The following is a 26,966-nucleotide window of genomic DNA, read 5'->3' on the forward strand; positions in this document are numbered from 1 at the left end:
AGTGCAGCGGACAGTTTACAGTGCTTTACGTGAGGCAAAGGAAAAGGTTTGCTCAGCAGTGCTTTTTACTTCTGGAGCATTTTGCTTTGGTAGCACCTGCTGCAAGTGGGCAACGGAGCTGCGAGAGTGAATAACGTGACGGCACGTCTATCTGAGAAGGAAGCTCCCGAGCCGCAGTGTGTTGTGCTCAGTTTCAAGGCTGCTTGGAGGAGGGGGGTACTTGAAGAACGCCGTCTATCTGGACGCGTCCTACTGCGTGTGCTCCAGCTGCATGGACGCTGCAGCATTGAAGGTGTAGGATACTGCTTCTGGCCAGGTAGTGTGATGAATGGAAACGGCTGCGCCTTACTTTGTGAAGCAGCCAGAGCATTCTCAGCTGAATCTGCTTATGAAGCAGCTTTTGGCTGGACATTTGAAATTCGGTCCACTGAGTACGTTAACGCGGTGCCCAGTTGCTTCGTTCTTTGCCTTCTGCGGTCTGGACAAAACTGAAGCCCAGCGATGGCTTTGCGTTTTGGCGCTCTTCAGCGCGAACACTGCACGCATCCACAGTGTGCTGTGCACGGATTTTCCTCAGCTCGACGTACAATCATTTTCTTGCTGTTTCCAGAGTCTAAACTCTTCGTGAAACTCTCGCTCAGCGAGATGCGTCAGGAATGAGGCACTTGCTGGATGAGCTTTTCGCTAGCCAAGACTTTCAATACAGCACCACAATTCAGGCAAGAAGCAGGAGAAAGGAAGATCATCCTTTCGTCCTTCCACGTTCTTCTCTGCGAGATGACTACCCGTGTCTTTGCTTCCTGCAAGGCTGTAAGAGGCGCGGTAGTACTTAGAACTGAGAAGGCAGGTGCAGAGAGCACGGCGGTCTGACGGTGCTCTGCAGGCTGTAAAGGAAAGACGGCAGCCACTTGAATGTGGTGCAAACACAAGTTTCCACGCGTCGAGGGCAAGCTCTGGGCGTGCTGGTTGACCTAAAACTGTTCTCTGGGCGGGACATAGCAGAGAATCTTTCCCTTTACATTTGGACGACAAGAAAGACCGAAAGTGCTGCTGTATGTCGCTGCGAGGGAAAGTGCATAGACCAGGCGTGTGTCGGCAGAAGCAGTCGGCTGGGGCATTTCGCTGCCGGCACCGTGCTCTCTGGGCGAGAAGTAGACGACGCTTCGACTCCGGCTGAATGAAAGAGCGACATGGGTACTAAAGAGGCCGAACGAAGGCGCAGAGCACCGGACTCGTGTCCGCAGCGTACAAACTGAGAAAGGAGCGTGGCTAGCACTCGCCTGCCTGCCCAATTCACGTTAGCATTGAGAAGGAGGAAGTTCAACGACAACTACTTCCTTGTGCTACTACTTATCCCTCTTCCAACCATCCCCAAAACCACTGGCGCTTAACTTTAGGCTTCGAGATGCAGCAAACACAGTGGTCGCTTCCAAGGAGAGGGGAAGTAGAGAGTGCAGCGGGGAGTTTAGGTGGCTTTACGTAAGGCAAGGGGAAGGTGCAGCCCAGCATTGGCTTTTTCTTCTAGTTCTTTTCTTCAGGAGAGCAGCTAGCAAGCAGGCTGCGAGAGGCAACAATGGGATGGCTCGTCTGTCGGAGAAGCCGCAGTCTACAGTGCTGCAGACTGCTGTGCACAGTTTTAATGCTGCTGTAAGTACACGGTACTTTTGGAACGTCTTCTCTCCTGACTCTCCCATCTCTGGGAGCTCTAGCTGCTTGAACCTGGCCACACTGAAGGTGTGTGGACGTGGTCGCGCTGCGAGTATCAAGTCTTCCAGAGAAGAGGGATAGTCAAGAAATGCTTTCTCACCTGGCCTATCTCTCAGTCCGAACTGTGGCTGCAAACGCTGCGCTGCAAGGGTGGACTTACCCACTTGGAGAGAATGTGATGATGCTCTAGATATAGTTGCGAAGGAAAGTGCTGCTCACTGGAATGTTTCGCCTAGTTCACAGACTTTAAAAGGACTAGGAAGGCCAACGCCTTGTTTTAGCACTTGTTCTCTGCGTGCAGCTGCTGGATGTTTGGAAGGGCTTTGGGATCCGCCAGAGGTGGAGGGTAGGATGCTACAGAGAGCTTGAAGGAAAGTGCCTATCTCCAGGGCCTTTGATGCAGTTCAGCGGGTGCGAGTGGCATGTTGAGCATGTTCATGATGGCACAGAAAAGGTTCTGAAAGAAAGAGGCCGTGCTGAAACTGCCTTTACTTTTGCCGCGTAGAAACTGCTCAGCCAACAATGAAAAGATTCGTCTTGCTTCCCCGCTACGCGCAGGGTTACATCCTTTTATGTCTCCAAGAGGCAGGATGCACAGCGGAGCTCTTCCACCAACTGCTTCCACACGACTGGGGCCGCGCCAGCCAAGCGCTTTTTGCCGGGCACTGTCAGCGCTCATGGAAACAACCACACGACGGCGCTGCAGACTTGCAAAAGAAGGCCAAGCACCTGGCCCAGCTCGAAACCACCCCAAGGGCAGACAGAGGCAACTTGCAAACGGCCCTGCACTCAAATCAACGGTGTCAGGACAAAAAGGTTGCCCTCATCTTCCCCTTCCAAGAGCACACTCTTCTTTACACCACACCTCTTTGGCCCATACAAATCTTTTCCCTCTCGCAGATTCCGCCCACCAACTTGAAACCATCTGGCAAAAACAGGGCTCAAAACAGTGCCAGCTGAGGAAGATCTTGCTGCCTACAACTTCACCTGCACCCCTCAAACTAGCAGCACACACGCTGTTCTCAGCACTCTCCTTCTCAGCTCTAGGTACCATCCTAAGCCTTCCCTCTCCCAGAGTCAGGATCCAAAGGCAACGGCACCAGGGACTGCTCACACACTGAAGGCACCAGGACAAATAGCTTAAGAGCTTGGCCTTTGCATTCCCACTGACAGCTCAACAGCTCGAACCCAGAGAGAGCTCTGCCTGTTGGGAAAAGCCTTTAAAATCCCTAGGAGTACCTGATGTGCACATCCAAACCTGCCTTCCTTGCCAAAGAGAGCAACTACAAGCCCATCTCCAAAGAAACGGCATCCCCTCCTCCAAAATACAACACATCCAGCGACTGATCCGCCTCCAGTATTGAATATGTCCAACAATTGCCCCTACACGCACAGGGGCCAGAAGAGAAATGTCTTGCTGGACTATTCCTCCCCACAGTACCTTAACATCTGCTCCAGCAACACTGGCACTATGTCCTTGCCTTCCCAAGGAAAGGCACTCCGAGTCTCTTGGCCTTGCCTTGTCTAGTTCTTCTTAAGGTACCCTTGCTCTGCTTCCTTTGCCTGCGTCTGCCTTGCCTCGCACTGCCTACAACTTGCTGGCTTTGCTTTGCCCGGCCTACCACTCTTTCCCTTGCCTTCCATGCAGGCAAGGCGCTGCAAACCGAGTGCAGGCAATTGTGGGCAAGTCAAGGGAGAGGTAGGCAAGGCCAGAGCAGTGAGGGGAAAGCAAATGGACTGGTAGGCAAGAGAAGGCCCAGAAGTTAGAGGCAAGGCTGGCTGTAGGAAGGAAGGGCCACTGATGGGAAGGCCAGGCAGAAACAGGAAGGGCTCAGCAAGCCAAGGCCCTGGAGGAAAACAGTAGGCAGGTCATGTGCGGGGCAGGGCCCTGCAAAGGAATGCAAGGCTCCAGAGGGCTAGCAGGGCAAGGCAAGGCAAGTGTTGTGTTGCCAAGGCAAGGCCAGGCAAGGCAGGTGAGAAGTACATTCAAGGACTGCTGGTGCACAAAAGTGGCCAGGACCAAGTGCTCTGTGTGGCCTTGATCCCGCGTGGGTCATCTCTCCTCTGTACCTAAAAGACTTGAGCTACCTGCCTTCCCTTGTATGCAAAAGAACTCTCTTTCTGGTCCCCGAGCTCAAGGGCAAAATGTGAATTGCCCCTCCAAGGTTCAAGACATGCAAGGATTGCTCCCAGACAAAGGCTGCCCACAGAGATGAGTGTGGCAACATGCGTCCTCCCCTGGTCTTCCTCTCATGGGATCCTGAAACACCGGAGATGCTTGAGAGCTTTGAGATTCCTCGGAGGAGCAGAAAGGGCAGGGCAAGGCCCAGAAATGTCATTGAAAAGGGGTGTTGAATTCCAGGTGGGGGAGGGGTGAGCAAGGTCATGCAAGGCAAGGGAGGGGTTCAAGGGCAAGGCAAGGCAAGTGGTGGCTTTGCGAGGCGAGGCAAGGCAATGAGGGTCCTAGAAGGAAAAGGAAAGGTGAGGCCAGACCTAGACGAATGTGAAAGGAAGTCAGGTGGGGGGTGGGTGAGCAAGTCAGTGCAAGGCAGGGGAGAAAAGGCAGGTTGAGGGAAGGCTACAGAGGGGGCAGCAAGGAAATGCAAGGCATGGGGAAGCATGCGAGGAGTGGGTGCTGCCAGCCGGTGGGGATGGCAGGGGCGGGGCCACTGCAAGTAGCATGGTGGGGATGTGGAGGGGGTGTTAGTGTGCGGGAGGTGTGTGTGTGTGTGTGTGTGCAGTGGAGTGCAGGGTAAGTGCAGGTGTGTGTGTGCGTATACGGGGGTTTTGTGCCAGGTGCTGTGCCGGGGAGAGCCGTTCCACCGCAAGGAAGGTGTGGGCGTGAAAGGAGTAAGATAGATGTGTCTTTACAAAGAGACCGTGTGAATCTCTCCTTAGACAAGGCTAGGAATTTACAGGGGGGGAAGTAACAGAAGAAAGTATTCGTTCTAGAAACTGTTACTAATCAACAGAGACTGTTGCTCAGCCAAGGCCCTGCTAAATTCCTGAACCTAGAGCAAGGCAGCAAAGACTTCCTAGCATTAGGAATAGTTTGGTTTTCTTCCTTTTCCATTCCAAAAGGGGAGTGCATATTAGAGGGGGGCATAGAGTAGGCAGTTCCGGAAGTCTGTAATTCCCGAGTACCTCAGAGGGTGCTGTTGCCAGGAACTTAGCATCAGAAGGGAGCTGCATCCCGCAATCATTTGAGAGACTCCATGGCAAAAGCCCCATGGCCTCTCCCTGGAGTTGAAGAATGTTACAGGACTCCTCTGTCTCCTTTTTGGTGGATGAAGAAACTCAGAAAGCCACACTTCTGCCAGAACTCTCCAAGATGCCCCCTTTGCTCCCCGTGACTCCATCACTGCCCAGGAAGCTGTCTTTTCTACCGCAGCAGTTTGACATACAGTTAAAAGTCGTGTGGCAGAGAAAAAAGGCAAGAATTGGTTTCCAAGGGATGGCAAACAAGAGATACCAGAACCTTTGGCCCTACCAATATTAAAGCAACTCCATTAAGAGAGTTCTTGCACTTCCTGAGGATTGGCAGAAGCCTATCTCATGATGTATGTTGCTGGGGGTCTTTTTAGACTGGCAAAAGGAGCTGTTGAAGGTTGCTTGATCTGTGCTAAAGCCAACAGCCAAGTTACAAAGTAACTTGCTAGAGGAGGGAGGCCTTGGGCTGCATGGCCCTTCCAAAGATGCCAGGTGGATTTTCCGGAGATGCCCCAAGTGGCAAGGCTTAATATCTTCTGGTAATCGTATGTCAGCTAGCAAGGTGGCCAGAAGTATTTCCAACTACTTCAGTAATGACAGGATCAGTTCTTAAGGCATTTTTGGAACAAATCATTCCAAGATACAGCATTGTAGAAGCAATAGATTCAGATAGGGGAACTCATTTTGCAGGAAAGATCCTTCAAGGGGTTTTGGCTTCTTTAGGAACACAATGGAACCTCCATAGGCCCTGGCACCCCCAGAGCTCGGCTCGGGTAGAAAACAATGAAGAGAGAAATAAACACCTTTTGAAGCTGGTAATAGAAACCAAGATGCCATGGGTAGGGCTTTGGACATTGGCTTTGGTGAGAATGAGGGCCCAAGCCAGAAGAGAGATTCAGTTATCTCCCTTTCAATCGTTGTTTGCAATTGCCCTGGTAAGTCTCCACCCAGTGGGGGGGGGTAGAGGCAAGTGATGCATTTTTAAAACCATCTGTGGCCAGGATCCTGCTTCTTGTGAAACCCCTTCAACAGGAAACTCAGCTGGTGCAAGCCCGGCCTTTGGACTTTGCTGCTTTTAACATCCAACCAGGAGATTGAGTCCTAATTAAGGAGTAGAAAGAAGCGCCAGTGCTGGTGAAATGGCGTGGCCCATTCCAAGTGTCACTGACGACAGAAAACAGCCGTCAAGTAAGCTGAACACAGGTGAACCCGTCACTCTCGGGTCAAGGTCTCTGAAGCCTCGGAGATTTGCACATCTCAGCTGGAGGAGAAGGCCGGGAGGCCGTGACTGACACTCTGCAGGAGTGGGCCGGAGCAGTAGGCAGTGCTTCGACATCGGAAGAAGCCCCGCAGTCCTACCTTCAGACCGTCTGCTGAAATAGACTGTATAGGCATCCCTCCTCTAGAATCTCCACTCACTTGGGGGCTAATACTTGTGGCCATTTTGTTACGTTAAGTGGTTTCTGTGTCTTCAATTGCCACAGGTGCTGCAGAAGACAACGGGAAAATTAGACTAGCTAATTAGATGACACTATTAAAACATTTTCCTTACTAATTCTACTTTGATATGGTTAGCTGAGTTTAGGCCAGGAGTGGGAGAATCAATTTGCAGCCTTAGGAGAAGAAGTAGCAAAAGTTTTTAACCTTAGCAATTGCTGGCTCTGTGGAGGGCCAGGAGGATCTGAAGAGTGGCCATAGTTGGCTAGCCCAGCTGAACCTAAATGGTGGGTCAATGTGAGGGCCACAGTGGGATGGGATTTGGGGCCAAAGAAGGAAGTTCATGGCCACTTCATTCTTCTCCAACAGGCACTTATTGCCTAAATAGGATAGGGCGTGTCTATGTAGGAAAAGGCAATTGTCAATTGACTTTCCCTCTGGGCTTGAACAACTGGGTTTGGACCCCCAATTGCCCTCCTTCCAATTGTTCCAAATATCAAGGCAAATGCAATCAAATACCTGTTCGGCTCACTAACAGTAGCTGCGTAAGGCGTTCTTATCACACTTACCAAAAATATTTGGAAGCCTGTAAAGCAATGGGGAGGGACAAGGGGGTTTTTTGACCACCTGTTTTTGAGCAGTCCCCACAAAAATTCCACAAGTAGAAGACATGTTGTTTGTGATTATCAGTGGGAATGGCCACACCGGATTGGAACTCAAAGCCTTTTAGTGAGTTCTGCTCCAAATCCAACCAAGCAGCTTGCAGATGTAAATGTAGGTGGGAACCCTGTGCGGGAGCTTGGAAATGCAAATGCTGGGACCCTTATGGTGGGGCAACTCTTGTTGGAGGACCGTTAGGCCCGGGAATCCTGCTGTATTTTGAGCCACCAATTGATGACCATGGGTAGGTTCCTTTGCTAATGGAACACGGGCTTTGAAAGGACAGTATTGGATTTGTGGCCAACATGCTTAGCTCAGGTTACCTCCAAACTGGTCAGGGATATGGTATATTTAGTAGACTGTTGTTCTTTTTGCTACTACAAGTTCTGGGAAATCGCTTAGGAATCAAAATCTGTGATGATTTAATTAGAGAAAAGCAGTCAGCTGATGCAGCCCTGGCTGGAGGGAGCACCCCAAAACGGGGAAATGATGAACGGCCAACAGAACAAGTTACCCAACACGATGGACCAGCCCCTTGGAAACCTAAGGAATTAATCCCAGATGCCTGGGAACCCATTTATCATTTGAAGGAGATAATTAGGTTACAAGCTGTCTCGGAAATAATTACCAACCAGCCAGCCACAGCGCTTGACCTTTTTGCTGAGCAACCCACTTAAATGAGGAAAGCGGTATTTCAACATTGGATGGTATTAGATTATCTGTTGGCAGAAGAAGGAGGAGTTTGTGGGAAATTAAATGACTCGAGCTGCTGTTTGCAAGCAGATGACAGCGGAAAAGTGGTCAAACAAATAACAAAGGAAATAACGTCAGCTCGTGGACCTGTCCAAATGTTGAAAGGATGGGGATGGGACATGTTTTCATGGTTAACTGGCCAGCTCTGGGCTAAATGAATACGATTCCTCCTCTTACATGCTATAGCAACTCTCATCTTTTTACCATGTGTGACACCATGCTGGCGGCAGCTCTTTCAGCAGGTGCTCAAGGGGATGCCGCTAGCAGCCATGCCTACCTGATCCAGAAATGACTACAAAAGGACAGAAAAGGATGTCACTGCAAATAATAGCAAAACCCAAGAAGACTCCAGAAGAAAAAAATTAAATCCATGGTAATTAAGGTTTGTAAAGACAAATACAGAGCAAATAAAAAGAGGAGGGATTAAAAGGAATGAGATGGATGAGTCTTTACAAAGAGACCGTGTGAATCGGCCTGTAGACAAGGCTAGGAAGTTATGGCTAGTGAAGTAACAGAAGAAACTAGGAGTTCTCTAGAACTGTTACTAATCATCAGAGACTGTTGATTAATCAAGGCCGTGTTAAATTCCTGAACCTAGAGCAAGGCAACAAAGACTTAAGAGCATTAGGAATGGGGTTCTTTTCTTTCTTCTCGATGCCAAGAGGGGGGTGCATATTAGAGGGGGGCGCATAGAGTAGGCAGTTCCGGAAGTCTGTATCTCCCGAATACCTCAGCCAGTGGGGAAAAGGAAGAGGGTGCTGTGGCCGGGAACTTGGCATCAAAAGGGGGCTGCATCCCGCAACCGTTTGACAGACGCCATGGGAAAAGCCCCATGGACTCTCCCTGTAGTCGAAGAATGTTGCAGGACTCCTCTGTCTCCTTTTCGGATATAAACCTCAGGCATCGTGGATTAATTTTCCCTAACGGCAGCGACCTGCCGCGTGGTCTCCGTGCTCCTCTCCAGCCCCCCGGAACGTGTAAAATAGTTCCCAGCGGCTCCCACCGCGCGTTGCAGACGGCTGCGCGGCCCCGGGGCTGCCCGCAGTGCTCCCCTGCCCCGCCAGGGCTGCCCGCGGGCTGCGGAGCCGCCTCGCCACCGGCGCGGCCAGGGCTGGGGCCCTTCTCGACAGCAGCCGAGGGGCTGCGGAGCGGGCGGCTGCCGGACGATCAGCTATTTTATGCCGCGCGGTGCTGCCGCCTCCATCTAGCTCTCCATCGCGCCGCCGCCCGCCGCCCGCCTGGCGCGCTCACGCTCGGCCGCGCTCGCCGCCCGCCCAGCCTCGCCGGAAGCTCTCCCGCCCGGGCTGTGCCCCGGCTCCGCCGGCAGCTCGGCAGGGCCCGGCCGCACGCGTGCTGCGTGGCTCGGAGCAGCCGCGTTGCGCCGCAGGCGACGGGGAAGGCGGGGCGGGCCGGCGCCATCGTGGTAGCGCGAGGAGAGGAGCGCCCGGGCGGGGCGGCGAGCGGCGCGGCGGTGAGCGCTTCTGCTTCCTGTCGCTCGGCGGCCGCCCACGGCAGGTGCCGTGTGACCCCGCGGAGCGGCGGGGCCGGCCGGGCGGTGCGCGGCGAGGCTTTCGGCCAGCGGCGGCCACAGCGAGAGGCTGCTGGCACTGCCCGTGCCGGTGGAGAGAGCGGGGATCCGAGGCCGGCCTTCCCCGGGCGACGAGGGGAGGCCGCCTTTGCCGCGCTGCCCTCCGTGCAGCATGTGGCCGATTCCGGCGAACCCGGGGTCTCCGCAGCGGCGCGGGCGGGAGGGAGTGGGGAGCGCGCTCGGTGCCGTGCCGGCCGCTCCCGGCCAGCGCTGCGCTGCGCCGAGGCGTTTTCCCGCCCGTCCTGGGAAGGACATAAGCGACACCGTAGTTGGAGCTTAGCTGTCAGGGGGAACAACTTCCCTCCATTGGCGACCTCCTTTTCCCTCTGATTCAGCTACCTTGTGGTAGGTGCGATGGTGCTGAAGAAGGGTGGCGGCTTAGCACAGTTGCTGTCATAGGTGGTGCGAGAGCTCCACGCAAGGAGCTTTGAGTGGCATGTGTGAGGGTAGGAGGGTACGGCACCCATAGCTGAAGGCAAAAAAGGTCAGGGCATGTCATCAGCCGCAGTCGTGCTAAGTTGTTCATCTTTGCAAACTGCTTGCCGAGTTGTTCCTTTCTTAGGTAATGGGGGCTTGTATCAACCAGAACTGCAAATGGTCAGTATTTGCAGAGAAGGTTACTTGGACTGTTGTTGAAGTGAGTGTAGCAGTTTCTATGGCATTCTGCAAAAAAAGTGACAGGTCTCCCTGTGTTCCCCAGTTCTTAACAAAGATGAAGTTAACAAACCCCTGAAAAGAGGTTTTGCAAAACTTCAGGGATATTTTCCTACTAGTACTGTAGAGACAACCATAGTCACCTTGTCTTTCCAAAAGTGAAGGTTCCCTATTTTTGTCCAAGAGCATCAAGTGCTTTTGATCAGCGTTTGTGTGCATGCATTAGCCTCGTTCTTGCTCTTCCTTGGAGAACTTTTACAATACTCACATGATCTGTGTAGGCTGCAGACTGCAGTGGTGAACTTCAAGGCTTCCAGCAGAAGGGAGATGCTATCCACATTTTGGATTCTCCTTAGCCTGAACCTTCAACGTCCAAGGCTTCACTTTTCAAGCAGTTGGAAGAGCTCCAAATTAAGACATGAACAGGTCTTAATTGACCTTGCCACCGCCTCAGTTAGTCAAGTAATGCTGTGCATTGGATTTGACTAGTGCAACATATGCTTAAAATATGTAGAGTAACTCCTCGATTACCCTCTCAGAAGGGTTGGAATGGAGAACAAGGAGTTCCCAAGACAAATATTTGGTGTACGAGGAGTAGAATTTAGGAGTTGATTGCAGAGCACTGCATGCACAAATGTCTAAGGAGAATCCATCTTTTGATGTCCCATCTATGCTTGTTCTCATTTGAAATCCTGCACATTCTGCAGGCTGGTTTTGTTAGGCTTGGGGCTGGGGAAGGAGTGATGGTGGGGGAGGAGTGGGTGTTGGTTTTGGGTTATTTTTTTGTTTCCAGAATAGTGTACACAGAACTTGTGCCCAAAACCAGCAGTAGGAAACAATGCAGGTATAAAAGAAGGTCACAGAAATGTCAGATAATACGAATCTGAAAGCGCTTCAGTATTTTACTCAGGAGTTTCACTCTAACAAGGTGATTTTCCTTCACAGAAATGTAGTGGCAGGCTTATGCCATGCTAGAAGTGATGACCTTTCTCTGCCCCAAATTGAGCAGCAAAAGGTTTTGGCTCTTAATTTGAACCCCTGAGCCAGCTGTGTTTCAGGCTGCAGAAGCTGCAGCTGTTGTGGCAGACGCGGGGTGCAGCCCTGCCTGCCAGTTCCGAGCTGGCCTGCGCTGGTGGCAGCCGTCAGCGCCCGGGGTCCCCTGTGCCACCCATGCCAGGGCTCTGCCTGCCTGCCTCGCAGCCCTGGTAGCCTCAGGGAAACATCGCACTACTCCATCTGCTTTAAAAACAAACAAGCAAACAAAAAGCTCCCTGTAAATATATGTAGAAGTCTTGAAACTAATTCTCAGCGCTTGCTCGGAGTTTGTTGATGGAGCAAATGGATTTTGGATAAACTGCTATTGCTAGTACTACTTAGGTTCCTAAACTTCAGAAGGGAGGCTATGGTGGTCACGTACCCCTGAGGAATGTTGGGAACAGTAAGACAGCTCAGTCATTTCAAGGTGGCCAGAAAATGGGTGTGGCAGTGGAGTGGACACTCTGTGAGTAGGTAGCCTTAAGTCATGTAACGACATGCACTTCAGTGGGAATTTTGCATCAACACCAAGAGATTGTGTCATGATGTGTTGCGTAACAACAAATTGGGCCAAAATTCTGCTGATTTTGACCAAGGTGGATGGGCCACCTTCACTTAAGCTGGCAAAGGGACATAAGTCAATGATGTTTGAAAAACAGCCATGAAACATAGCCCCTTTAGTTTGTTGCTCTGTTGCAAGTCTGCAAAGCTCTGTTGACAGGTCATTGGAAGTAGCTGTTGGAATCTAAGTGCAGTTGGACGCTTTGTCAGTCAGCATCAGCAGGAGGCTTAACGGTTTAGGTTGAGAGGTGGTGCATGGTTTTTTTTCAGAGGAATGGCCCAGTGAAGAGCAGTGTTCACTGCCATGACTACCGTTGTAGCCTTCAAGAGCAATGGTTCATTCAGAGAGAACTTCCTTGGTTCTGCTGGTTTGGTTTCGCAGCTGGAGCAAAGGTACAGCACTGGAAGCAATTCCTAGGGCAGAAGCGGGAGATATCCGAAGCTCTGGACTTCGTTGCCTAAGTGAGCGTAGTCTAATTGGAAGAGTGGTGAGCATCAGTGATATCAGATTTTTTACAAGTTCTTAATTCTGTCAAAACAAGAAAGAAGGAGAGTGATGAAGATGAAATCCTTTCCTCTTCAATCTGCCTATGCAACAACTTCAGCTGTAGTTGTAATGTGTATTCACCTATTTTGAATTGCCCAAAACCAGGCCTAGAGATGCTTCAGAGTCAGAGAAGCGGGTATTTGCTTTATTCGGCGCTGGGTGCATGGGGGATCACTCCTCCTAACACACACACACAGAGCACTCCATACAGTCCAGCATTATGTGTAAAATTTATGAACATTCATCACAATTCTTGGGATAGGAGTGGTTCTAGAAATTACTTCTCGGAAGTCATTAATATCATTAGCATACGTGCCATGCATGCGCTGTGTACGCTGATGGGCGCACTGAGGAAGGCTCCTCTTCTTCCTCGAGGGTCTTTCTGATGAAGATCAGTAGTCTTTGTCACAATGCACTTTTTACCTTTCTTTCTGGAGCATGCACAGTTCTTCGGTGGCTGATGCAGCGATCTCTGTGCCGGTTTTCAAAAGATCCTGTTCCTCTTATCTTGACAAGATTAAGGCGAATCCTGCTGCTTAGGTTTTGTGATTAACATTTGCTGTCTCTTAGTAGTTCACTCGTGTTTACATGAGTTAACTATGGATCAACCCCCTTCTCAATTTTAGCACTGAAAGGATATTAGAGTCATTTAAAGAGATGTCTCCTATGGAGTACTATAAAACTGCCATAATGGTAAGACGTTTTCATACAGTAGTTTTAGCACAGAAGTAATATATGTACAATCTTGGATGTTTCATCCTGCTGGCTCAGGAGCCAGTATTGAGCTTTTCTCCTTTAAATCCAGTCTTAGAGCTCTGCAAGGATCACTGCAGCATGACGTTGTGACAAGGGGATGCTGATTCATGCATAAACCTTTGACGCTTTCCTTCTATCTTCAAGCAGCTTTGAAAACCAGTGATTATCTGGCATGTTGCGACTTGAGAGTCATGGTAAAGGTTTCACCAAACACTTTGTAATATCAGGCTACAGCTTTCATTCCTAAGGAAAGAGCATTGAGCAGATTGCTGGCAAAATGCTGAAAGAATGAGCCAAAACCAAAATCCTTTAATGGGAAAGATGGAAAAAATTTAGATGTGTTTATTTGAACTAAAAATAATGTGGACCAAGCCTAAATGTATTTCACACTAAATTCTTAGAACTGATTTTAAGGGAAGAAGTGAGAAAGATGAATTCCCAAGCGGAATTTTCAGCAGCATAATATTGAGCATTTATTAGTAGAACAAAGGCATATCACAGTGCAGGAGCACTTAGCAATATTGCTAGAGGCGTGGCTCCATTCATTTTACTGTGAACTTTAGTACTTCTTTAAACATAGTCCTTAAGCCCAGAAAGTCATTTACACTTCACTCAACTTTCCCCCCTCCGTCTCTGCCCCCTTGCGCCAGCACACGCCAGCACACTGCCACCTCGGTCCTCTGAGTAGCTCCAGAATTGAAGGCAGGCACCCCCCTCCGGTGCCTCCTCAGTCTCCAACCTAATTTGTAGTTGATGGGTTCTTTGGGAGGTGTGAGTTTTGATGAGATAACAGACTTCCTGGGATGCATGCGGTTTATCTTCTTTGTTTCTTGAAGATGTCTTGGTTTCCACCTCTGTAATTTCTCAACTGAAAGGACATTTATTATCATGTGTTTCTTCCTACGTTTCCCAACATGTTACCACTCATTCGAAGTTACAATTTACTCTAGTCTTGTTTTTACTTACCTATATTTTACCTTAACACTATTTCTACATAGTACATTCTCACTTCTAAATGTTAAAGTGATAGATGCGAAAGACAAAATTTATCGTTCACTCATTTATCACAGGAGGAATGTGTTAGCTGCTTGTGTTGCAGTTCACTTGTAATTGTGGTCTATTACCGCAGGCCTGGGCCCTAGGGTGTATCACTGTGTCCTGCAGCCATAGGGAGGAGGAGGAGAGAAGATCCAGCAGGCAGGAATTGTGCACCAAGATTTATTCATTTAATTATTTCACAAACTCTTTTACAGACTTTTTTCTTCATAGTCTAATTGGACAAAGGATCAGCCCCCCCCCTTGGGGTGATTGGCTAAAATCCTAAACCATCCATTGTCAAAATATTTTTCTACTAGACCATAAACCAGACTTTTCAAGGTTGCAGGTGGCTTGGTTGTTTACATACTCTGCTACCTCTTCTGTGAGAGAGAAAAGTCTCTCACAGACTTAGAAAATAGCAAGAAAATCCTCGCTAGCAGCATTTTGGTATCTACAATTCCCCCTTTTTGTTTGATAAGATAACAACTCCACTATTAATCCTAAATAGAAATTTACATCAGTTATTAATTCTAAATATGTCCTTAAGGCTTTAACGATCTGACTCCATAACAAGAAATTTAAAGTTCAGTCTCTGCTTGTGGAAGGACCATCCCAGTCTCTGCTTGTAGAAGGACCATCTGCCTGATGGTCAACATCTTGGTCATCATCAGAAGAGTCTGATGGCTGATGATCTACATTCTGGTGGCCACTTGGATGGTTGGTGTTCTGGTCATCATTTGGAGGTTGCCTGTTCTGCCTCTGGTGCCGTAGGGCAGGGCGAACACATTTTGCAGCTAGCCACCGTACCCCAGTATCTGTAGAAACGCAAGCATAGCCACGACCCCAAACCATAAGTTCCCGCAGGCCTTCCCACTGGTTAGTGAGTAAATTCCACACCCAGACTTTTGCCCAGGGCAGTTGTCTCTTGCCTGCAGATTGCAATGAGAGAAAGTGATTCAGAAGAACAGGATTCTTTGAATTTTGTGGTACCGTAAGGTGATTAATTGTATACGAGCTTTTGCTAGTCGGCTTCAGTAACCAAATTCAAAGGTTCCTGTGAGAATCGTTGAAAAGCCATGATAACAGCCCTTAATTCAACTAACTAAGCAGAGTCTGACTCGGATTGGTGTGTTAATCAACCACTGCAAAGGCAGTGTAGGATACTGTGCACCTTTGCGCACAGTGACCCCTGCTAAAAATTTGTCCCGATCCGTATGCCCCAGGCTGCCAACACATCCCGTCCCCAAAGGTTAAGGGAAGTGGTAGTAACATAAGGCCTAATTGTAGCTGTGTGCCCCTCTGAGTCCTTCACCGTCACAGGCCGTTCGCTTCAATAGCTCTGTGTGGTTCATCCTCATCCTGTGATGGCCGATCCCACTGGGGGTAAAGGCCATGAGGGAGGCCACGCAGAGAAGGAGATGATAGTTACATCAGCACCAGTATCAATCAAACCTTGAAGCTGAGTCCAGGGCGGACGGGCGTTCGGCAGGATCAGGGTACACGTCATCTGTGGCCTTTGGTCAGAGATGTCTGCAGTCCAGAAGGCCTGCAGAAGTCCTGTAGATCCACTGCTGTTATCTTTGTGAGTTTGTTGTTCTATCCTGGGGACACAAGACTTAAAAGGCACTAATTTAGCAAGGCAGGTCTTTTCAGGAATAGTTACAGGGGGTTTTCAAATTCCCTATAAAACTGAGGACAAGGCTCCGAGGAGCGGATTCCCATCAATCCGACCTCATCCTCATCCTATCGCATTAAACCTGTTAGAAGCCAGACCTGAACAGCCCCTCTCTTCCTTTGTCTCTGAGCTAACGTGAGCCGACATCAACGGCTCCTGCCGTGTTTCCCTCTGCAAAGAAGCCAGCTAGCTAGCCCAGCAAGCTCTTTTCCTGATCCCGAAGTCGCTTCAGCGACGCGTGGAGGTAACGCAGCTGGACTGTCTCTGACCAGGGGCACGCCAGAGTCAGTGCCTCGAGCACCAAACGCTGCGTTATTGGACATTGAAGGTTCAGGCTAAGGAGAATCCAAAACGTGGACAGCATCTCCCTTCTGCTGGAAGCCTTGAAGTTCACCACTGCAGTCTGCAGCCTACACAGATCATGTGAGTATTGTAAAAGTTCTCCAAGGAAGAGCAAGAACGAGGCTAATGCATGCACACAAACGCTGATCAAAAGCACTTGATGCTCTTGGACAAAAATAGGGAACCTTCACTTTTGGAAAGACAAGGTGACTATGGTTGTCTCTACAGTACTAGTAGGAAAATATCCCTGAAGTTTTGCAAAACCTCTTTTCAGGGGTTTGTTAACTTCATCTTTGTTAAGAACTGGGGAACACAGGGAGACCTGTCACTTTTTTTGCAGAATGCCATAGAAACTGCTACACTCACTTCAACAACAGTCCAAGTAACCTTGTCTGCAAATACTGACCATTTGCAGTTCTGGTTGATACAAGCCCCCATTACCTAAGAAAGGAACAACTCGGCAAGCAGTTTGCATAGATGAACAACTTAGCACGACTGCGGCTGATGACATGCCCTGACCTTTTTTGCCTTCAGCTATGGGTGCCGTACCCTCCTACCCTCACACATGCCACTCAAAGATCCACCTGTGACAGCAACTGTGCCAAGCCGCCACCCTTCTTCAGCACCATCGCACCTACCACAAGGTAGCTGAATCAGAGGGAAAAGGAGGTCGCCAATGGAGGTGTTATAAACATATATTATATTGGCTTCTCGCAAAGTATAAAGTAGATATTATATAATGTTAGAAATGCTTTTTGCTGTGTGGATGTAGTTTTCTCTCTTTTTAGCAAGAATGTTAACAAGTGTGAGCACGTAAGATAACCTCCAAACGAACAGAGGATGAGGCCCGAAAAGCTGCTAATCAACACTTTGTCTAGGGAGCAAAAGGGCCCAAAGGCTACTCCGCCCGGAGAACAGGCGGCCAGGAGAGTCCAAGAGCCGTTATCACCACTCTGCCCGGAGAGACGAAGAGGCCCAAAGCTGCAATCAGCCCTGTCTGTCTGGAGAATTAAGAAATCCACCCTACCATCGACTCTTGCCTAGCGGGCCCAACCCCAAGAATCAAGAGAAATAAAACCACAAGGCAGAAGACTACGCATGCTCTAAAAAGGCGGAACCAAGGAGTGGCCATGCAGAACAGCTCCAGGAAAAGTTTTAATATGAATAAAGAACAGACAGTAAAAATGGTATAAAAAAGACTCACCTCTGGCATCAGGTGTGCTCTTGGCAGAGCACCAAGGCACCCGGCCATTACCCCGTTGCTTTATTTGATGTGTCTCTTATTGTCTTTATATTAAACCCTTTAAATTCTCACAGGAGAGTGAACCTCGTTTTTCACAATTAAGGGCTCGTCCCGGAGCTACACCTCGCCTCTGAAAAGCGTGGGAGGATTCAAGAAGCAAGGGTAAGGCGCCTCCCGCCCAAGTTGGCAGGACCTTTGCTTAGCATCCTCTGGCGTGATTTGGTGGCAGCAGGGCAACACCCGGAGGACAAGAAAGACACAAAAATAAAGCAAATGAAAGAGAGCGCTCTCGACAAAAATCCCACAGACACTGGAAAAGAAACAGGACTGGGAAGTATTGTCCAAAGAAAAAGGGGGTGGTTACGGGAGATGAGCGTGTGTGAATGAGACGTGGGCTGGTTGCCCCCAGATCTGCGAAGCGAGTGTGGCAGTCTCTGAGTGCTGCCGTTCCGTCTTGTTCACGAGAACAGCGGCCAGCGAGGAGACAAAGCGAGAGATAAGCGGAGTGAAAGAATCTCCGGGGGTGACTGGGACGGGGTCCCAGAGAAGGGGTTGCAAAGTGGGAGCTACCCCCCCATATGCTGGGTTGAGGAAAACTCCAAGAGCACCCAGGGCCTAAAAGTACCCCAAGAGAGGTTGGGGTTTGGATGCTAGCAATGCTGGGTTGAGGGAAATCCAAGAGCACCCAGAATCCTAAGGATTATATCATACCCATGGGTGGATACTAACAAGTGACTTGAAAGAGGTACCTTATTATTCTGTTGTGAGTAGGAATGAGTGAGTGAACAAATATTAAAAAAGAGTGAATGTGTGAATGAAAAACTGTGTAATTCGAAGTTAACTTTGTTTTTGGGGAAGGTGGGCTCTAATAAATTTTTTGGTGTTTTTTGTACTGTGAAAGGGTGGGTAGTATTTTACAGCAGTGAAGATTGGTGTTTTAAAGGAATGAATTAGTATTTCAAAGGGGGGGATAAATTGGTATTTTGAGTAATAGAGAACTCCTGGGAAAATGGGACAACAACCTAGTAAATTAAGTTCAAATTATAAAAGGGTGCCAGAGGATATACCCCGAGACAGTCCCCTCGGGGTCAAACTCGCAAACTGGGAAACTGATCCTTCTACAAAAGGAAAAGAGAAAGTAAAAATGATTCAATTCTGCATGAAAGAGTGGGTAAAAAAGGAAATCAGATCTGATCATGTGTACTGGCCAAAATACGGGTCTGATGAGGCATGGATTTGCCAGGCTCTAAATGTATTTGTAAATTCAAAAGAGCCATCTCACCCTGAGGAGAGAGAATATGCTTCTTGCTGGACAGGAATTACAAAACCTCTGGGAACCAAAGTCTTCAAAATATCAGAAACCGCAGAGGAAAAGCAAACAGAAGAGAAAAAAGGCTGAGACCCTTTAGAAGTATTGCCTCCGCCGCCAGCACCAGAAGCTGCCCTCCTCCCCCTGGCTCCGGGGCTTCCCCCGCCAGCCCCCCCTCCGCCCGCACCGGGGGCCTTTCCCCCGGCAGCCCTCCCGCCCCAATGGAGCTGGGGGGGAGCCCTGCCCCCGCCCATGCCGGGGATCCCACCCTTCCCATATATCTCGGGAATCCCAGCAGCCTCAATTGCATCAAGGGAAAGGTCACACGTCCCGGCTTCAGCCCCTACCTCTCCTGCCTTGAGAAACCCGGCTTTAGCCCCGGTGCCCGCCTCCTGTGCTCCGGAATATCTGGCTTCACTGCCATACCCCACCCCCACCCTCTGCACCACAGAATATTCAGCTTCAGCGCCAGACTTTGAATCTGCCCCTCCTCCCCAGGGGAGTTCGGTGCTTTCTTCCCAAATCAACCCTCTTCTTAACGAAGGAGCACCATACCAGAATACAGGAGGTGCCATTAAGGCTCCGAGGCAGCCCAACAAGCCCTCCATTGCTAAACAAACAGAGAGAAGCCGAGAAATTCATTTCTTTCCGTTAAGAGAAGTACCTACGGGAGGAGGGGGAAGCGGCTTTGTGAGTGCTCCTCTAACCTCTACAGAGGTTAGGAATTTCAAAAAAGAAATTAAAGGATTATTAGAAGACCCCATAGGTACAGCTGAAATGTTGGACCAGTTCTTAGGTCCCAACATTTTCACTTGGGAAGAAATGCAATCAATAATGAAAATAATATTCTCCCAAGAAGAAAGAGAAATGATTAGAATTGCTGGAATAAAAATTTGGGGAAAAGAAAACCAACAAGGTCCACCCGGGGATCAGAAAATGCCCATTACACCTCCTAACTGGAACCAAAATGATGAAGCTGGGAGGGGACATATGAATGATTATTGTAATTTGATAATCAAGGGAATAAAAGAGGGGGCACTCTGAGGACAAAATGTCAGAAAGGCCTTTGAGGGGCAGCAAGGGAAGGAAGAAACCCCGACTGAGTGGCTGGAGAGGCTCCGAAAGAATATGAAACAATATTCTGGGAGAGACCCGGAGTCCCTAGCAGGGCAAGCCCTGCTAAGAGTTAACTTTGTCACTCATGCCTGGCCAGATATTAGAAAAAAATTGGAAAAAATAGAAGATTGGTATGAGAAACCATTACAAGACCTAGTAAGGGAAGCTCAAAAGATATATATGTCCGGAGGGATGAAGAAAAAGCCAAAGTGGGAGCAAAGATCATGATAGCCACTATGCGAGAGAGTACCTTCCAAAAAAAATCTAAAGCCCTCAGGTAACACTCCTAAACATTCCAGATTCAGAAATGGTGGAAAAGAGAAAAATAAAACCTCAGCACAATCAAGATTCCAAGAACAACCCAGGGATGCCTGTTTCTATTGCAAGGAAGAAGGGCATTATCAAAGAGAATGCCCCCACCTGAGGAGGGATCTGAAAAGATTTCAAGAGACACGCACAGAAGAAAAATAGGGAAATCATGGGCTCTATTTTTGGGGGGATAAATACCATCTGGAGCCTTTGATAACTTTAAAAGTAGGCCCCGAAGAGGAAGTATTGGAATTTATAGTTGACACTGGGGCAGAAAAGACTTGTGTGATGAATATTCCAAAAGGGAGTAATGATATGGTAAAAGTAACAGGAGCAAAGGGGGAAGGATTTAAGGTCTCTGTCATTAAAGATGTGGTTATTGAAGGGGAAACAAAAATAGGGATAGGGGATGCTTTGTTAGCTCCTGAGGCTGGCAGCAATTTATTGGGAAGGGATTTACAAATCCAACTGGGGATTGGAGTCATACCAGAAGAAGGGAAAATGACGGCCAAAGTGTTTAAACTTAGCCAAGAAGATGAAAGCAAAATTAACAGAGAGGTTTGGGCTAGGGAAGGGAATAGGGGTGGACTAGATCTTGACCCCATAAGGGTCACAATTGAAAAAGAAGAAGGTCCCATTTGTGTACATCAGTACCCTATATCTTTAGAAGGGAGAAAAGGCTTAAAACCAGTGATAGAAGAATTAATAAAGGATGGGACACTAGAACCTTGTAAATCCCCTCATAATAGCCCTATTCTCCCAGTAAAGAAATCTGATGGAAATTATAAATTAGTGCAAGATTTAAGAGAAGTAAACAAAAGAACACGGGCCTGCTACCCTATGGTTCCTAATCCCTGCACTCTTTTAAGCAAAATTCCACCTCAACATCAGTGGTTTAGTGTGGTAGATCTTAAAAATGCCTTTTGGGCCTGCCCACTGGCAGAGGAAAGCCGAAATATTTTTGCCTTTGAATGGGAAGATCCAAACACAGGGAAAAAGAACCAGTTGAGGTGGACTAAACTGCCACAGGGCTATTGTGAGGCCCCAAATTTATTTGGGCAAGCCTTGGGAGAAATACTACAAACCTTCCCCACTCCCCCAGGAATACAATTTATCCAATATGGAGATGACCTTCTAATATCAGGAGAAGATGAAATGAAAGTTAAAGGAGCTACCATAAAGCTTCTAAATTTTCTTGGGAAAAAGGGACTAAAGGCATCAAAAAGGAAATTACAGTTTGTGGAATCAGAAGTAAAATATCTCGGCCACCTGATAAGCAAAGGTAGCTGACAACTAAGTCCTGAAACAATTACAGGGATTTTATCCCTCCCTCCTCCCTCTTCAAAAAAGGAGGTTAGGAGACTGCTGGGGCTACTGGGATATTGCAGATTATGGATTGAAAGATATACACAAGCAGTAAAATTTTTATATGAAAAATTAACAGGGGGAGACAATATACAATGGACCAAAGATGATGATGATAATAAATTAGAAAAACTGAAGTTGAAACTAGCCTCGGTACCAGCCCTAAGCTTACCCTCACTAGAAAAACCCTTTCATTTATATGTGAATGCAGAAAATGGAGTAGCTCATGGTGTATTAGTCCGGGAATGGGGAGGGGTGAGAAGACCAATAGCTTATTTAGCTAAACTATTGGACCCAGTAAGCCGTGGCTGGCCAGTATGCATTCAAGCCATAGCAGCTACCGCTATTTTGGTGGAGGAGAGCCGTAAGCTCACCTTTGGAAGTAAACTGATTGTATACACACCCCATGCGGTCCGAAATGTGCTAAATCAAAAAGCTGAAAAATGGTTAACAGACTCCAGGCTATTAAAATATGAAGCAATTCTGATTGACAGTAATGATCTAACTATAGAAGCAAGCAAAAGCCTCAATCCGGCCCAATTCCTGTATGGAGAACCAAAAGATGACCTGGCACATGATTGCTTAGAAATTACTCAATACCAAACAAAAGTTCGAGAAGATCTAGCTGAACAAGCCCTCTTAGAAGAGGAAAGAATATATGTGGATGGTTCATCCAGATGCTTGCAAGGAAAAAGAATGTCAAGATATGCCTTAGTCGATGGGATAAATATGCAGGCCATCGAAAAAGGAAAACTACCTTCAAATTGGTCGGCGCAGTCTTGTGAATTATACGCTCTAAAGAGAGCACTGGAGCATTTAGCACACAAAAAGGGGACCGTCTATACTGATTCAAAGTACATACCTTTGGAAAGATCTGGGAAGAAAGGGGTTTACTAAATTCAAAGGGGAAAGAACTGATACATGAAGGCCTGATTTCAGAAGTGTTGGAAGCATTAAAATTGCCTGAAGAAATAGCCGTAGTGCATATCAAAGGACACCAAGAAGGGATGACCCCAGAAATAAGAGGGAATAACCTAGCAGACCAAGAAGCCAAAGATGCAGCAGAAAATGGGACTGAACCAATTCTGTTAATCCTGACCCCAGAAAGGGGAGAATTGGAAATCCCCAAATTTAGTAAAGAAGAAGAAAAAGAATTATTTAAGATAGGGGGAGAACAAGATCAATCTGGAAAACGGAAACTTCCTGATGGGAGACAGTTACTTAATAAGCCACTCACTAAGAGAATATTAGAAGATATGCATCAAAAAACTCATTGGGGTACTCAAGCTAGCTTGTGTGATCATTTTCTAAAAAATTATGGGTGTATTGGAATCTTTGGGGTAGCAAAACAAATAACTGGGAACTGTAGAACTTGCCAAAGAGTGACTAGGAAAATAATGAGAAAAACAACATTAGGAGGCCGTGAGTTAGCTCTGCGACCATTCCAAAGTATCCAAGTAGATTTCACTAAACTTCCTCAAATACAGAGATGGAAGTTCCTATTAGTAATAGCAGACCACCTAACTTGTTGGGTAGAAGCAGTTCCTGCTACTAGAGCTACAGCTAACATAGTATGCAAAACCCTTCTGGAACAAATTATTCCCAGATATGGAATGGTTAATAAAATAAACTCAGATAGAAGAACACATTTTACATCCAAAGTCTTACAACAAATAACTCAAGCCTTGGGAATAAAATGGGAATTACATACCCCCTGGCACCCACAAAGTTCAGGCCAAGTAGAAAGAGTGAACCAGACTTTGAAAAAAACTTTAACAAAATTAATGATTGAAACTCAAATGTCATGGGTAAAATGCTTACCTTTGGCTCTGTTGAGAGGCCGAACACAGCCCAGGTCAGACCTGGGAGTGTCTCCTTATGAGATGATGTTCGGATTACCCTTCCTTACTGCTCAACATGAAACAGCCACTTATGAAGTAGGAGAAGTAAGTGTCAAAAAATATGTCACCGCAATTGCCAGAACACTTGAAAATTTGCGGCTGAAAGGAATGATCCCTCAAACCACAGCTTTGGAGTTCAAAATTCATAATATCCATTCAGGGGAATGGGTACTAGTAAAAACATGGAAAGAACAATCTTTGACTCCACAATGGGAGGGTCCTTTTCAGGTACTGCTGATGACTGAGGCCGCAATCCAGACCAAGGAACGAGGGTAGATCCATGCCAGCAGAATCAAAGGACCTGTAAAAGAACCTGAAGAGTGGACTGTAATATCCAAACCAGGTGATACCAAATTGATTCTTAAACGGAGACCAGGTGGCAATGAGCTAGAACAATCTAAATAATCCAAGGGATATGCAAAGAATCACACCTAACTGAGAAGTAAAAGCCAAATTTATATCAGTGGCCCCTGGACAAATTCTGGGACATCGTGGAGAAGAATATTCTCACTTCAAACAGGAAGGGTTGGGACTGGATCAAACAGGGAACTCTCATGTCCTGATTCTAGCCTGTGATTTGTATTAAGAAGGGGGAGAATCACAACTTCCATCAGTGCCACATCATATACCCTGTTTGAATCATTCTAACACGGGGCATGCCAACCACGTCAAATATAAGTAATTAATCTAGAGGGAAATTGGCATTTCACACCGTCGACACCCTAGTTGTAAAGGGTGTCAAGCACAAAATCAACCCCCTATCCAGACAAAATCATAAGCAACAAAAGCAATAACTTTGCTCTGCAGATGGGAATTACTAGTGCCTGTTGAATGGGAAACACCTAAGATACGATAAGATACTACAGTTAAAAAGGTGCCAAAAGAAATTTGCCTAAAAGCTACAAAGGAAGTGACAAGGAAATAGAGGGCAAGACCGGGTCGGCCACTGTACTCGCCACCGAGAAGATCCAATACACCTGCTATGGGTTGCAACCTCATAGGCAAGGGAGGTGGGAGTATAAGCCATGCCGGACCTCTGTTATTCCTTCTTTTGTCACTTCTCCTGGTCCCTTTTGGGACACCGGCAAGACCATGTTACAAATGCTATCGAAAGCTCTACATGGAAAGACACCGGGGCTTCTTTCTTATTACTCATACCCATACCAACAGTCACTGTTATGACTCATCCAAATTAGGTATTTGCATGCATAAAGGAGAAAAATATTGGATTACAGAAAATTTAGGAACAAGTGGAAACAGACTAAGAAGCAATTGTCCAAAAGGAGAAAAATAGATTTGCTCCACAGCTGCCACCAGGGGAACAGTCCAAGATTTGGTAAAAGAGCAAGTGGTAAGTAAAGATACAAAGCCAGCACAGCAACCTCGCCCTATATTCACCTCACCACGCCAGGACCTGTATGCAAAGCTCAAACAACAAAGAGGAAAAAACCCCAAGGTTAGGAAAAAACCTGTTTGTGGAATTGGGGGAGAGGATAGGTAAAGAACTTAACATAACCAACTGTTGGGTCTGTGGAGGAGCTTTAATGACAGAAGAATGGCCACGGAAAGGTAGCAGCGTAGGCCCGGTAGAACTCCTTAAATGGAACCGGACAAATATAAGAGGGGGGAACCGACCTGAGGGGTGGATTTTAAGTTCAACAGTGATAGGGGAAGAATGCCTCTGGCGAACTGGGATAAACTTTCTTAATGAAGTAGGAAACACTCCCTGTAAAAGCTATAAAGTGAGTAACAAAACTTCAAGGTGGTGGGTCCCAGAAAAACCAACTTGGTATTGAGCCCAGAAAAAAGGAAAAGACTGTGTATATGATCATGAAGTTGGACTCTTTCAGTGTAATGACACGAGGAAAAATCCTTATTTTGGAATCCCAGAAATAGCCAAATTTGGGGAGAATATAAATCAACAAGAAGGTGATTATTGGAAAGCACCAGATGGCTTCTTTTGGATATGTGGGAAAAGGGCATCCCCAAGACTCCCTTCACATTGGAAAGGGAGTTGTACACTAAGAATCATTCAACCAGGGTTTTTCCTTTTCCCAGAACCAGTGGGAGATCAATTAGGTATACCTCTCTATGAAGACTTCAAAAGAAAGAAAAGAGATTTAATTGGAGGATTCCAAAAATGGAAAGATGAGGAATGGCCCCCTGAACGAATATTAGAAACAGATGGGCCAGCTACCTAAGCACAAGATGGAAGTTGGGGATATCAGACCCCAATTTACATGCTGAATCGTATCATCAGACTCCAAGCTCTTGTAGAAATCATAACCAATGAAACAGCTGGGGCTATGGAATTAATAGTCAGCCAGCAACGCCAAACCAGAGCTGCAATACATCAAAATAGGCTGGCTTTAGACTATTTACTGGCCGAAGAAGGCGGTGTGTGCAGGAAGTTCAATACATCGGACTGTTGTTTAAAAATTGATGACAATGGGGATGCCGTTCTAGATATGGCCAACCAAATCAGAAAAATAGCCCATGTACCAGTCCAAAAATGGGAATCAATGATGTCTGCTAACTGGTGGGATGGCATATTGGGGAAAGAATGGTGGAAGAAGCTAGGTTTCTTCCTCTTATGTGCTACAGCTAGTCTAATATTTCTCCCTTGCTTGATCCCCCGCTTTATTCGGCTAATCACCAGCATAGTTCAAGGCATGCAAGTTGTGGCAATGCCTACTGACCCAAAGTTGGCTATGTCTGGAACAGCACAAAAAATTATGGTATTAAAAAGACAAAGTGATACAAAAGACCCTCTTGAAGAAGCCAAATTGATCTGTGAAAAGAACGAACAGACATTAGAAGCCAAGAAAAAAGAATTATTGCTCAAGCCAAATGATTTATAAAATAGAAAAGGGGGGATTGTTATAAACATATATTATATTAGCTTCTCGCAAAGTATAAAGTAGATATTATATAACGTTAGAAATGCTTTCTGCTGTGTGGATGTAGTTTTCTCTCTTTTTAGCAAGAATGTTAGCAAGTGTGAGCACGTAAGATAACCTCCAAACGAACAGAGGATGAGGCCCGAAAAGCTGCTAATCAACACTTTGTCTAGGGAGCAAAAGGGCCCAAAGGCTACTCCGCCCGGAGAACGGGCGGCCAGGAGAGTCCGGGAGATTTTATCACCACTCTGCCCGGAGAGACGAAGAGGCCCAAAGCTGCAATCAGCCCTGACTGTCTGGAGAATTAAGAAATCCACCCTACCATCGACTCTTGCCTAGCGGGCCCAACCCCAAGAATCAAGAGAAATAAAACCACAAGGCAGAAGACTAGGCACGCTCTAAAAAGGCGGAACCAAGGAGTGGCCATGCAGAACAGCTCCAGGAAAAGTTTTAATATGAATAAAGAACAGACAGTAAAAACGGTATAAAAAGGACTGACCTCTGGCATCAGGTGTGCTCTTGGCAGAGCGCCAAGGCAACTGGCTGTTACCCCGTTGCTTTATTTGATGTGTCTCTTATTGTCTTTATATTAAACCCCTTTAAATTCTCACAGGAGAGTGAACTTCGTTTTTCACAGAGAGAAGTTGTTCCCCCTGACAGCTAAGCTCCAACTACGGTGTCGCTTATGTCCTTCCCAGGACGGGCGGGAAAACGCCTCGGCGCAGCGCAGCGCTGGCCGGGAGCGGCCGGCACGGCACCGAGCGCGCTCCCCACTCCCTCCCGCCCGCGCCGCTGCGGAGACCCCGGGTTCGCCGGAATCGGCCACATGCTGCACGGAGGGCAGCGCGGCAAAGGCGGCC

Source organism: Aphelocoma coerulescens, unplaced genomic scaffold (genome assembly GCF_041296385.1).
Source record: "Aphelocoma coerulescens isolate FSJ_1873_10779 unplaced genomic scaffold, UR_Acoe_1.0 HiC_scaffold_72, whole genome shotgun sequence".
Classification (NCBI taxonomy): domain Eukaryota; kingdom Metazoa; phylum Chordata; class Aves; order Passeriformes; family Corvidae; genus Aphelocoma; species Aphelocoma coerulescens.